The sequence below is a fragment of the Mus musculus genome, chromosome 4, assembly GCF_000001635.26.
Source record: "Mus musculus strain C57BL/6J chromosome 4, GRCm38.p6 C57BL/6J".
In the NCBI taxonomy this organism is placed as follows: Eukaryota; Metazoa; Chordata; class Mammalia; order Rodentia; family Muridae; genus Mus; species Mus musculus.
The window spans coordinates 81,509,201-81,520,632 of record NC_000070.6 but is presented as its reverse complement, the minus strand read 5'-3'; positions in this window follow the sequence as shown (position 1 = coordinate 81,520,632).

The following is an 11,432-nucleotide window of genomic DNA, read 5'->3' as shown; positions in this document are numbered from 1 at the left end:
ATTATGGAATGGATCCCCAGGTGGGGCAGTCACGGGATGGTCCATCCTTTTATCTTAGCTCCACACTTTGTCTCTGTAACTCCTTCCATGGGTATTTTGTTCCCTATCCTAAGAAGGAATGAAGTATCCACACGTTGGTCTTCCTTTTTCTTGATTTTCTTGTGTTTTGCAAATTGTATCTTGGGTATTCTAGGTTTCTGGGCTAATATCCACTTATCAGTGAGTGCATATCAAGTGACTTCTTTTGTGATTGGGTTACCTCACTCAGGATGATATCCTCCAAATACATCCATTTGCCCAAGAATTTCATAAATCCATTGTTTTTAATAGCTGAGTAATACTCCATTGTGTAAATATACCACATTTTCTGTATCCATTCCTCTGTTGAGGGACATCTGGGTTCTCTCCAGCTTCTGGCTATTATAAATAAGGCTGCTATAGCCAAGATCAAACTAAATGGAGAGAAACTCGAGCAATCACACTAAAATCAGGGACTGGACAGGCTGCCCACTTTCTCCCTACCTATTCAATATAGTACTTAAAGTCCTAGCCAGAGCAATTCGACAACAAAAGGAAATCAAGGGGATACAAATTGGAAAGAAAGAAGTCAAAATATCACTATTTGCAGATGATATGATACTGTATATATATAAGTGACCCTAAAATTTCCACCAGAGAACTCCTAAACCTGATAAACAGCTTCAGTGCAGTAGCTGGATATAAAATTAACTCAAACAAATCAGTGGCCTTTCTCTACACAAAGGATAAACAGGATAAGAAAGAAATTAGGAAAACTACACCCTTCTCAATAGTCACAAAAAAATATAAAAAACCTTGGTATGACTCTAACTAAGGAAGTGAAAGGTCTGTATTGCAAGAACTTCAAGTCTCTGAAGAAAGAAATTGAAGATCTCAGAAGATGGAAAAATCTCCCATGCTCATTGATTGGCTTTTAATATAGTAAAAATGGCTATGCTGCCAAAAGCAATCTACAGATTTTTGGTTTGTTTTCGAGACAGGGTTTCTCTGTATAGCCCTGGCTGTCCTGGAACTCACTCTGTAGACCAGGCTGGCCTCGAACTCAGAATTCTGCCTGCCTCTGCCTCTGCCTCTGCCTCTGCCTCTGCCTCTGCCTCTGCCTCTGCCTCTGCCTCTGCCTCTGCCTCTGCCTCTGCCTCTGCCTCTGCCTCTGCCTCTGCCAAGTGTTGGGATTAAAGGCATGTGCCACCACTGCCAAAGCAGAGCTTCCCTGGATGACTTAAGGGCAGGGAAAGGTAAACAGCTCAGACGCTGGGTCACTTTCTCTTCACCTTTGACTGACCTGGAATGCCTTCCAGGAACCATTGATTGGGACTAGTAGCAGAGCTCCCTGAAAACCATTGTCTAGTGTTTATAAATGTTATATAGCGTATGAAGCATATGCAACAATGTAATACAAATAAAAGGAAGTTCAGGCATAGCAACCACTCACTACTTAGAGTCACTAAGAAACTCATTTATTCAATTGTCTGGGTACGACCTGCATAGACTTGCTTGCTTCAAGGTTATCTACTCCTAGGTTTTATTTGGGGATGAAGGATTTTTTCCCTTTTTTACAAATTAAATAGATGCATGCATACAGACAGACAGACAGACAGACAGACAGACAGGTATCAAATGTGTTGACCAAGCCTGTAATCCCAGCTGCTCTTGAAGTTTATACAAGCTAATTACAGACTGAGGCTAGTCTGAACTATATAACAAGCTTAAGACCAAGCTGGCAGATTTAGCAAGATTGTTTCAGAGATAAAAGTAGAAGGATTGAGTGGGTAGCTCAGTGGTGAGATGCTTGTCTAGCATAGAGTAAACTCTGATTAGTCGCCAATACTGGAAAAAAAATAGAGTAAAGATAAAGAGGGGGTGAGGATATTAATTTAGTGAGGGGGATCAAATTTAAAGCAGAAAAGGCAAGACTTAGCAGCAGCTTCTTAGGGACCTGTGCACACAGTCATGTAACTTCATCCAAATAGTGCTAAGATCCTTTCTGGTCTTTAGTACTCACATTTCAGCTGTTCTTGAAGCTCATATGGAGAGTTTCAACTTTTATTTCCGGCTGCAAAGAGCCTGTGAGATTTTCCCACGTGTTTGTGTTTTATCAGTTCATCTTCGTTACTGACTAGAAATGACTTTTGCTTCTATTTTCCTGAAGTCAAAAATCATCTGTCAATTATATCTCTTACCTACTCACCCTTCCTCTATTCATAAGTAATCACTGGGATTTGACAATGGACAGAGCCTAAAACACCATAGAGATCACTGTTCCTATTAGGCTCTGGCCTAAGGCACACTTCTGATTGTTAGGAGAACCTTGAAGGCAGAAACTCTTGCTGTCCTGACCTCCTGCCTAGGCACTCATGCCATTACGAACTGCTATTAAAGGTGCAAGCTCATTACTGTTCTCATGGTGCCTTGTATCAGTCCTCCTTCCTCAGAAAGTCACTCTTCTGCCCTGTGGATAATACAATGATGACATTGTGTGAGTTCCCTACTTCTACAGAGTATTTCCTCGTTTTTCCTGTTTGTTCCTTCTTTCAGATCTACATTCACAAAATGGATGCTTTCTTTCCTTTCTTGCTGAATATGTCTACTGCTTCTGCCCCTCATCTTTCTGGTCCTTCGTACTTGGGAAGCTCTCTTTCAGCACAGTGCACTGCTTAATGACACGGTCCCATGCAACTTTCCCAGTATTTTTCTCCAATTCTTCTCAGATGTCTCAGTCATTTATATTTAATATAATTTTTTGAGTTTAAATATAATTACATTATGCCCCTCCCTTTCCTCTCTCTTATCCCTCCTGTGTATACACAACCCCTGCTATATTTCAAATCCATTGCCACTTTTTAAAAGAACTGGTGGCGGTGGTGGTATGTATGTGTATATGTGTAATACATAAATACAACATACTCAGTCCATATGTTACTTGTATGCTTGCTTGAGGGTTGGCCATTTGATCCTCGATACCCAATTGGTGATAACACTGCTTCCCTGAGGAGGAGAATTTCTCCTGCTCTGTTCAGTTAGTACTTCCAACAGGGTTGAGGTATTGTGACCTTTCTCTTTCCACATTAGCATGTCTATTGACATCATCCTTATTCTGGTAGTACTTAGAAAGCCATGTTGGTGTAGAACCTAGCAAAGTTAAAAAAAAAAAAAAACATTGCAGACAGAGTAAAGGAGCATTTGATGGAAATAGCAGGCTACATGTGATCTGAAATGGGAAATAGAAGAAATGGGAAGGTCTCTAATGAGGACATAAATGGAGAAATGGAGAAGAAAGGGGTAAAATAAGAATAAGAATTTCTGAAAAAAATCATAAGGAATCATACCAATTACCTTCAATATACATTAGTTGATATAGAAATACACATATACTTTGAATACAATTTTCCTATTTGGGTTGTGAATGGTGCCTCAAAGAGCTGTAGACTGTCTAAAAAAACTCCATCACTAGGAAAGAGAAGCCATCTTTTAAGTTGTGGCTCAAGGTTATTCAAGAGGCTCCCAAAACATTAGAGGGTATTTCTGATAGCCTTTCTGTTACCCATGAGGTGGTAAGTGAGCCCCTATTGCTGAAGACACACCATGGACTTTGGACACAAGGTCCAAAGGATAGGCACTAGAACTAACCTGAAACCCTCCACCCTGAGTACAAGTTTTCATGGTACCAGATGGCACAGGTAAGCTTCTAAGGGGAGAGAACCAATAGTTCTCAGCCTTCAGATTCCATCTACTGAGTACACCGTTCTCTTTCTTTAGCTTCGCTGCCCTTACACAAGCACCACGACCCCTGATCCTTGTCTATACTTATTGTTTATTTATTTATTAGTTTATTCTGTTTGCTATGTGGCTTTACTTCCCAACTATCTAACTTACTGAAAAGAAGAAAATATAAGTACATCTAACAATACCACAACTGCAAACATTTATTGCAAAAATTGTAATAATGGCAAACATGTATGAAGCATGCACCATTTTAAACATTTTACACAAATTAATTCACTCAATTGTCTTTATTGCTTGTTTCATAGATGAGGACGTTGTGAGCCATAACCAAGCCACCTAAGGTCATACAGTTCCTTAGTCATAAGACTCAGTGTGTCTGGCTGCAGAGTGCTTGTTCCAAATTCCTTGTTTCTGACAGTAAAATAGTCCATTGATACAGGACATAGTAGGGAAAGCTAACTGAATGTGTTTGAGATAAATTTTTAGAAAAAGTTTGAGGATATAATGAGCATGAGAGTTTATCTGACAAAGGTCCCTGGAAGTAAATGGAAAATAGAAAACATTCCAAAGGTCTTTAAAGTATCCACTTCCATGTAAATAACAGAAGGAACAGAACTCCTCGCCCCACCACTGCTACAAGGATGAAATGCTGATGTAAATAATGCTGACTCATCTACAAAGAGGGATATTTGGGGGTACTCCAGAACAATTACTTAGCTTGAGTTTTATAGATTAAAGTGTAATGATAGCTTATACATTATAAAAATTGAAAATGCTAGTTCGTTGTTCTCTATAATGCACCAAATTGGGTGAGCTAAATGGATAAAGTAATTGACTTGGCAGAAGTTAAACCACATGTAATTTCTTCAAGAACATAGATAGTAGTTAATTATTTCCCATATCGTACTCACATCCTAGGACCAGAACTGCTACATTTGTACAGGATTTGCAGCAGAAATAACGGTGATGGATGTCTGCAGCTGGATAGGAAACAACAAGTAGTTAAGTACTAACATATTACCACGGCAAGTGTTTTATGCCATTCAAGTTTGGCTTTGTGTTGCTTTGTTTTGTTATGAGTATATAAGCTACAAAAAGTTTTGAGATGCTCCTAAGACAGCATAACATAGGGTGATTCTCATCATCACCCTGTTTTTTATTTATTTATTTATTTATTTATTTATTTATTTATTTATTTATTGTTATTTTAACCACAAACAAGAAAAGCATCAGTCATTCAGCTACATCTTACCATATATATTATATACAATTTTCCTATTTGGGTTGTCAATGCTGCCTCAAAGAGCTGTAGACTCCATCACTAGGAAAGAGAAGCCATCTTTTAAGTTGTTGCTCAAGGTTATTCAAGAGGCTCCCAAAACATTACAGGGTATTTCTGATAGCCTTTCTGTTACCCCATGAGGTGGTAGGTGAGTCCCTATTGCTATTATATGTTAGCTATAGGAAAGAAACCCTTCTTCTTGAGGAAGGTAATTAAATAGATTTATGTATGTACAGCCAAATCTATTGAGCCAAGTTTAAAAGTTGAAGATTTTTAACTAAATTTAGTTAAAGAAGTCATAAAAGAAATCATCTGTTCAACCAAGGAAGACTCATTCAAGAGTGCCATGAAAATGTTCTGAGGTGGAGACCTCTGCATGCTTCTCTAGTGAGTATGTTTTGAAACTTAAGAATGATGTTTTAAGTATGTGCATGCCTCACAGACTTTTGTGATAAACTAATAACATAAAATACTGATACAAATAAATATTTCTTATAGGTCATTTGGAAAAACATATATTTTTGCTTATATCCCGATAAATATCTTTGTAAAAATTTTTCTGTAAAAAAAAATGTGTTACCCACTGAAATCAAGGATTTTATTGAAAGGACAAAGTTCACACTAACACCAAAGCCAACATGTGAGGTTTCTGTACAGACGGGAAAACAGACAGACGTCACTGTGTAGATGGGAGCTTGGATTCTTGGTATCCATCTTTCATTGCTGCCGGTCAAGAGTCATGAAAGGTTTTAGTTGACTGATATCCAATAAACCTCTCATCTCATGTCCTTCTTTCCCAACTTTGTTCACGACATAGAACAAATATTGACAAGATTAAACATAGTAAGTGAGCAGAGCACTGCAGTAAGACCTTTGTACACATACTTGAAATCTAGTTAGGAAAACTAACTCTATTTCATTATCAGGACACTGGCAGAGATAAGCTTAGGACATCTGATGCAGACCTTTGGGTACCTTCACTAGAGAGTCAATGATATGTCTAAATATATCAATCCTACACAAGTTGGGTTTCTTCTTGGAAGTGGAATATATCTTCATTGGTGGTTATTTGACAACTATGCTTTACCATCTGCAAAGAAAAAAATCCTGTATATTAGACACTTCACAGGGGTTTAAACAGAATATACATTCTGGGACAATAAGTGGAACAGTTATATTTTCAAAATAATTTTGCTTTTACTTAACTTCTATTATTTTAAGTGATTTTATTTTCAATAGTTTTTGCTTTGGAGCTCAGGATCAGAAGACAGCATGTGATTTCTATTGAATTATAGGTTTGAAAGGAAAAAAACTCTTTGAAGGGAACTGTCAAAGTTGAGGGTTTTTTTCTTTCAAATCTAATAAAACTTTGCTTGTAAAATAGAACATTAATTTGGTGTAGTATGAAGAACAAAATGTATTGACAATCTAAACCATGCCCCTTCATATGAGGAATACTTCTATTTCAGAGAAGTTGGAAGATGGAAATACCATGACAGACATGGTAAAAGATGAGTCTACTTTATAATCATCTATTATATGATGAACTCCTAAAGGGAACTACATACTATGCTACAGAGAAAGTCAGGAAATCTACTCATCTGGGGTTGGGGGCAGAATTCACTCTGAATGCTTTTTAATTGTCCAATGAAATAGGTCATTAATTCTGTATTCTACAAACCCAAGAGATCCCTACACCATCTTCCCATCATCCACTGTAAATGCCAGCGCAAAGGAAATATTCACTGCTTGTATGGTGGTAGATTAGGTGTACTTTGCCAGTTTTGTATAGAACAAATGACTCAAGGAAGAATTCCCATTCTCATTCAGAATAAATCATGGTCAAAGGCACTGCAGCGGGAGGCCTGGGGATCAGGCAATGCTTGAGGTCTCAGGGTGGTTGTGAGATCCTCGGAGAGTGTGTTGGGGCCCCCTTTCCTCACCAGCCCCAACTTAATTCACTGAGCCACATTGTGCTACATGCCATCATGCCGGGTGGTATAAAGGACAAGTACTGGAAGCTGGGTTCCACATGGGGAAAGGAGGATAAAAAATACTAATGGATGAGGCTGAGGGAAGCAAACTAACAAAAAGAAAGAATGGGTAATGAACACACAAACGTGCACTGGCAGTGGCTAAGTCTACCTCCATGGACTTCAGAGTTAAGCACAAACATCAGAGCTCGCTCACACACTTTCATCCTAAGAAGTTGGTGATTAGCCACAATATCCTACAGGATGAAACCAGAAGCAATCAACCAGAGATGTATTTACCAGTTGCTTAACTCCCAGTAGTGAATGAGAGTTCACCCAACAGAATATTTAGAAATCTCTAAAAACAATCTCACTACAGGAAAAACATCCGAATTTTACAGCGAGTACAGAGATGCTATCTGTGCTGCAACATTCTCATATCTCTACACCTCACCTGCATGTGTACAGCTAAAAAATAGAAAAGCCATGAACACGGAATCTGTTCTCATATGGCCTTTCAATTCTCTGTAAATATATCTCAAGAGAAACTTTAAAAGTTCCTCTAAATTTGACATATGTATATATGCACATACATATATATATTTACCTTTTAGTCTTATAAAAGGAAGACAGAGTGGAGAAAGGATGTATGGGACTGGCATTCACATGGCAATCTACATAAGCAAACCATCACAATGAGACTTAGATTGTACCAAACTTCAGGAAGCTGAAATCACTGAAGCCAAGCTGGGAGTGGAGGGTGGGGAGAGTGGGATGTATTTAAGTTTAATCCCAAGGGAGCAAAGAAATCAACAAAAAGGACAAAGTAAGCGATGTTTGCTTCCTCTTTCAAATAATTGCTAAGCTATTGTAATGTCAAATATGTGTGGACTTTATATGCATGACTCTACAATTTTTGATAGATTTCAGGAAATTAATTCGGCTCTAGACCTTGAGGTTTGCCAGGGTATTGGAATGCTGTCCTCAGCTCAGTGGGTCCTCCACAGGGGCTGAACAGCTGCAGCACTTGAAAGGCTGTCCATTGTGCCTTTCTCACTGTGGCCCTGAGAGCTTGAAGTGAGGGAGGTCTACTCACCCTGCACAGCCTTTATTGCTGTTCAGTGTACCTTCCTTTACCAAGGCAGACAGACCTCTCTATGCCGAAAATGAGTTTCTCCCCATTGCCTTCCACTTCATGATAATCAACTTAGTCTACTATGTTCCCACATAAAGAATTTGGCTATAAAATAAAATTTCCTCCTCAGTTTGGAACGACTCTTTTCCTGAGTCACATGAGGAAAAGGATAGCATTCCTTGCAATTCCCTAATGGGAAGGCTCCTAAGTAAGATTTGTGCAGAACTGAAACTGGCCTAGCGCTATGAAACAGAGCCCTGCTGAGGCTTGTTCCACATATAAGTTATACCCATCATCTTTAAATGTCAAGACTCCTCTAAATACACTTGCACCCAATTGCTGTCTATGAGTGCAGACATTGTCACCCTTTAAACATAGTTACTTCTGTCAATGATCCCTTAAAAGGACCAGAAACGTGTGGGTTACTTTTATATTTGTCACATATTGTCCTGTGTTGGGCTCCTCACAGCCTTACTTTCTCTAATCTTTCAAGCCTAAAATGTACCTGTTTAATACAACACATTTTAAAGGACAGGGGTCCAGGGTTGTTCAAGAAATTGTTGGTAGAAAGATTTCAGGTGACAGATTAGATCTTGGACTGAGTGCATCTACAGTTTAGGCTATTTTTTTTTTTTTTTTTTGTATCTTCTAAAAGAACGTGCTGATCCTGGCACTGTTGGTTGGCATTTTCTTTTTCTTTTATCAAGGCATGTTTTTGTGCAATTCTGCTCTGAGTTGTAAGGAATAAGTGTTTTGGGGGGCCGTCATAACAAAATCTTGAGAGGAAGAAAAGGGAGAGAGACAGAAAGGGAGAAGACAGAACTGGGAGCAAGAGAGGGACAGAGTAGGAAGGGGAGGAGGGAGAAGAGAGAGTGAAAGGAGAGGGTGAGGAAAAGAGACTGAGAGAGAAAAAGTGTATACATGCGTGTGTGTGCATGTGTGTGTGTGTGTGTGTGTGTGTGTGAGAGAGAGAGAGAGAGAGAGAGAGAGAGAATGTTCATTTGACATGTATAAGAGACCAGCCCTAATGTATAAGAAATCTCTAAAGCAAGGGTCTCGGCTGGACTTCCCTTTGGTCATTTGATTAGACAGTGGTTGGTTCTGCAGCTCCCTCAAAGTCACTGTGCTTAGGATTCACAGGCCCATCTTGTTTAAATGTTGATTGTGGCTCTCTGGACCTAGCATGGACATTTAGGTCTTCTGATAAGTCCCTGGATGCTACCAAGGTTGGTGGTTTATTGGCCATACTTTGAATAGCAACGGGTAGAAGCTGTACATCCAGAAGTTAGAAGCTGATTTCTAGGACATGTGTTTCTTTCAAAGAGATCCTCTTGCAGACTTCCTAAGCTGGAGGAAAGCCTTTGGTGTTCAGAGATGTGCATGAATCGTCCTGTTGACAGAAGGACTTGCTTTGATCACTCTTGCATTATCTTGGGATCCATTTGTTTTTCTTTCTAGAAGTGCCAAAACCTGCCAGCAACAGACAGAAAGGGAACTTTTCTACAGCTATGTTCCTAAAACTGTACATGGCCTTTGACAAAACAAAAGCTAAATTTTTAGGTATAAAGTGATAGTAGTTCCTTCTTAACAGATTTACTAAAAAAAATTTTTTTAAATGAGTAATCTCAGTGTCATTTCAAAACTATTTTACTAAAATATTGTTTATTAGAAACCTTTTTTTTAAAATAACTATGGCGTTAAAAATGGATGCAACAGGAAAGTATTTTTAGATACTGGTTTGTGTATAAACTTATATCATCGTAGCAACCATACAGGAGAGATTGCTGATTACTCATCAGCAATGCTATGAAAGTTAGCTTCAAATGGCAGCTTTATATTTTTTATTGTGTGTGTACATGTATTCATGTGTGTGTGCATACATGTGTTCGTGTGTGTGTGTGTGTGTGTGTGTGTGTGTGTGTGTGTGTGTGTGTGTGTGTGTTTGTCCTATATATGTATGGGCATGTGTGTATATGCTCATGTGCACTCAAGCACCCATGCATGTATGCCTATGCATGCATGGATCAGTGCCTAAGTGTATATGGGTGTACAGGTGTGGAAATATGTGTGTACATTCCATGGTGCACATGTTGAAGAGGTCAGCTCAGGAACTTTGGAAAATTCCCCCAGACTCCTCCCCTCCTAGAAGAGAGAAGTCATAGAACACATAGGCACCCCTCCCCTCAGGAAGGGAGAGGCTAATTACATTCCTCAGACCACAGGGAGGCACCAACCTCTGACTACCTGCAGATAAGGGAAACCCAGAGTACATAGATATAATCCTCAGGGCAGAAGGACCATCGACCCTTCACAGACAAGGGAAGCCCTTGCTACCTCATTCCCCAAGGACTAATCAGTTTAAATCACACTGTTCTGCCCATCACATTGTGTCTAGTGGCTGTTGCTCTATTCTACCCCTGAAAGCTGTGTAAAAACTGTCTGATCAGGCTGCCCGAGGTCCTTTGTGTGCAGGACATGACCCCAACACGCTAAAAAAATACATTCCTCTTACTTTTGCATGGACCCCCGGCTCTGAGTCGTTCACTCAGGGCGGGAAGGGGGCTTCTCCGGGAAGCTAAAGCTCATCAGAGTCTTTCAATGTGATCCATTTCTCCAAAATACACAAGGGACAAGACTCCTTTCTTACAAGGGACCCTACTCAACAGGCATTCCACCAGCTACAACCAACACCTTGTCTTTGTCCCTTTGCCAGAAGATAACCAGCAGACACACTGACCACAAAGCTACTGAAAATGTTCCATATTGACTGACATCTCAGTTGCTTTTGTGGTGGATGCTGGGCATTTTTTTTCTTCCTCCATACCACTGCAGTGTGCCCAGAGATGAGTGGTGAGCAATGAGTGTATTACTTTAATGAATGTTGCTTTCAATTCATTGTTGCATTTAGATAGTAATAACTCATATTTACTGGACACATTGAGTAACCGTGCAAACAAAATTCTTTACACAAATGCCCATGCTTGATTTATAAAACACTTGTAGCCTAAAAGTACTACTTAGAAAGAAAAGAAATCAAAACCATAAGATATATTTGCTAATAACCCCAGCATAAATCCACAATAATAAGGATTATTGTGGACCCTTTTCTGGGACTAAAATTGACTCATCATTGTTGGGGCTCTACTTCAGTGGAAGAAAATTATTTTTCTCTTACCTATTTTTGATTCATGGCTTCATCCTCTACATAAATAAATAAATAAATAAATAAATAAATAAATAAATAAATAAATTTAAAAATAAAAATAAATAAAAAGATAAA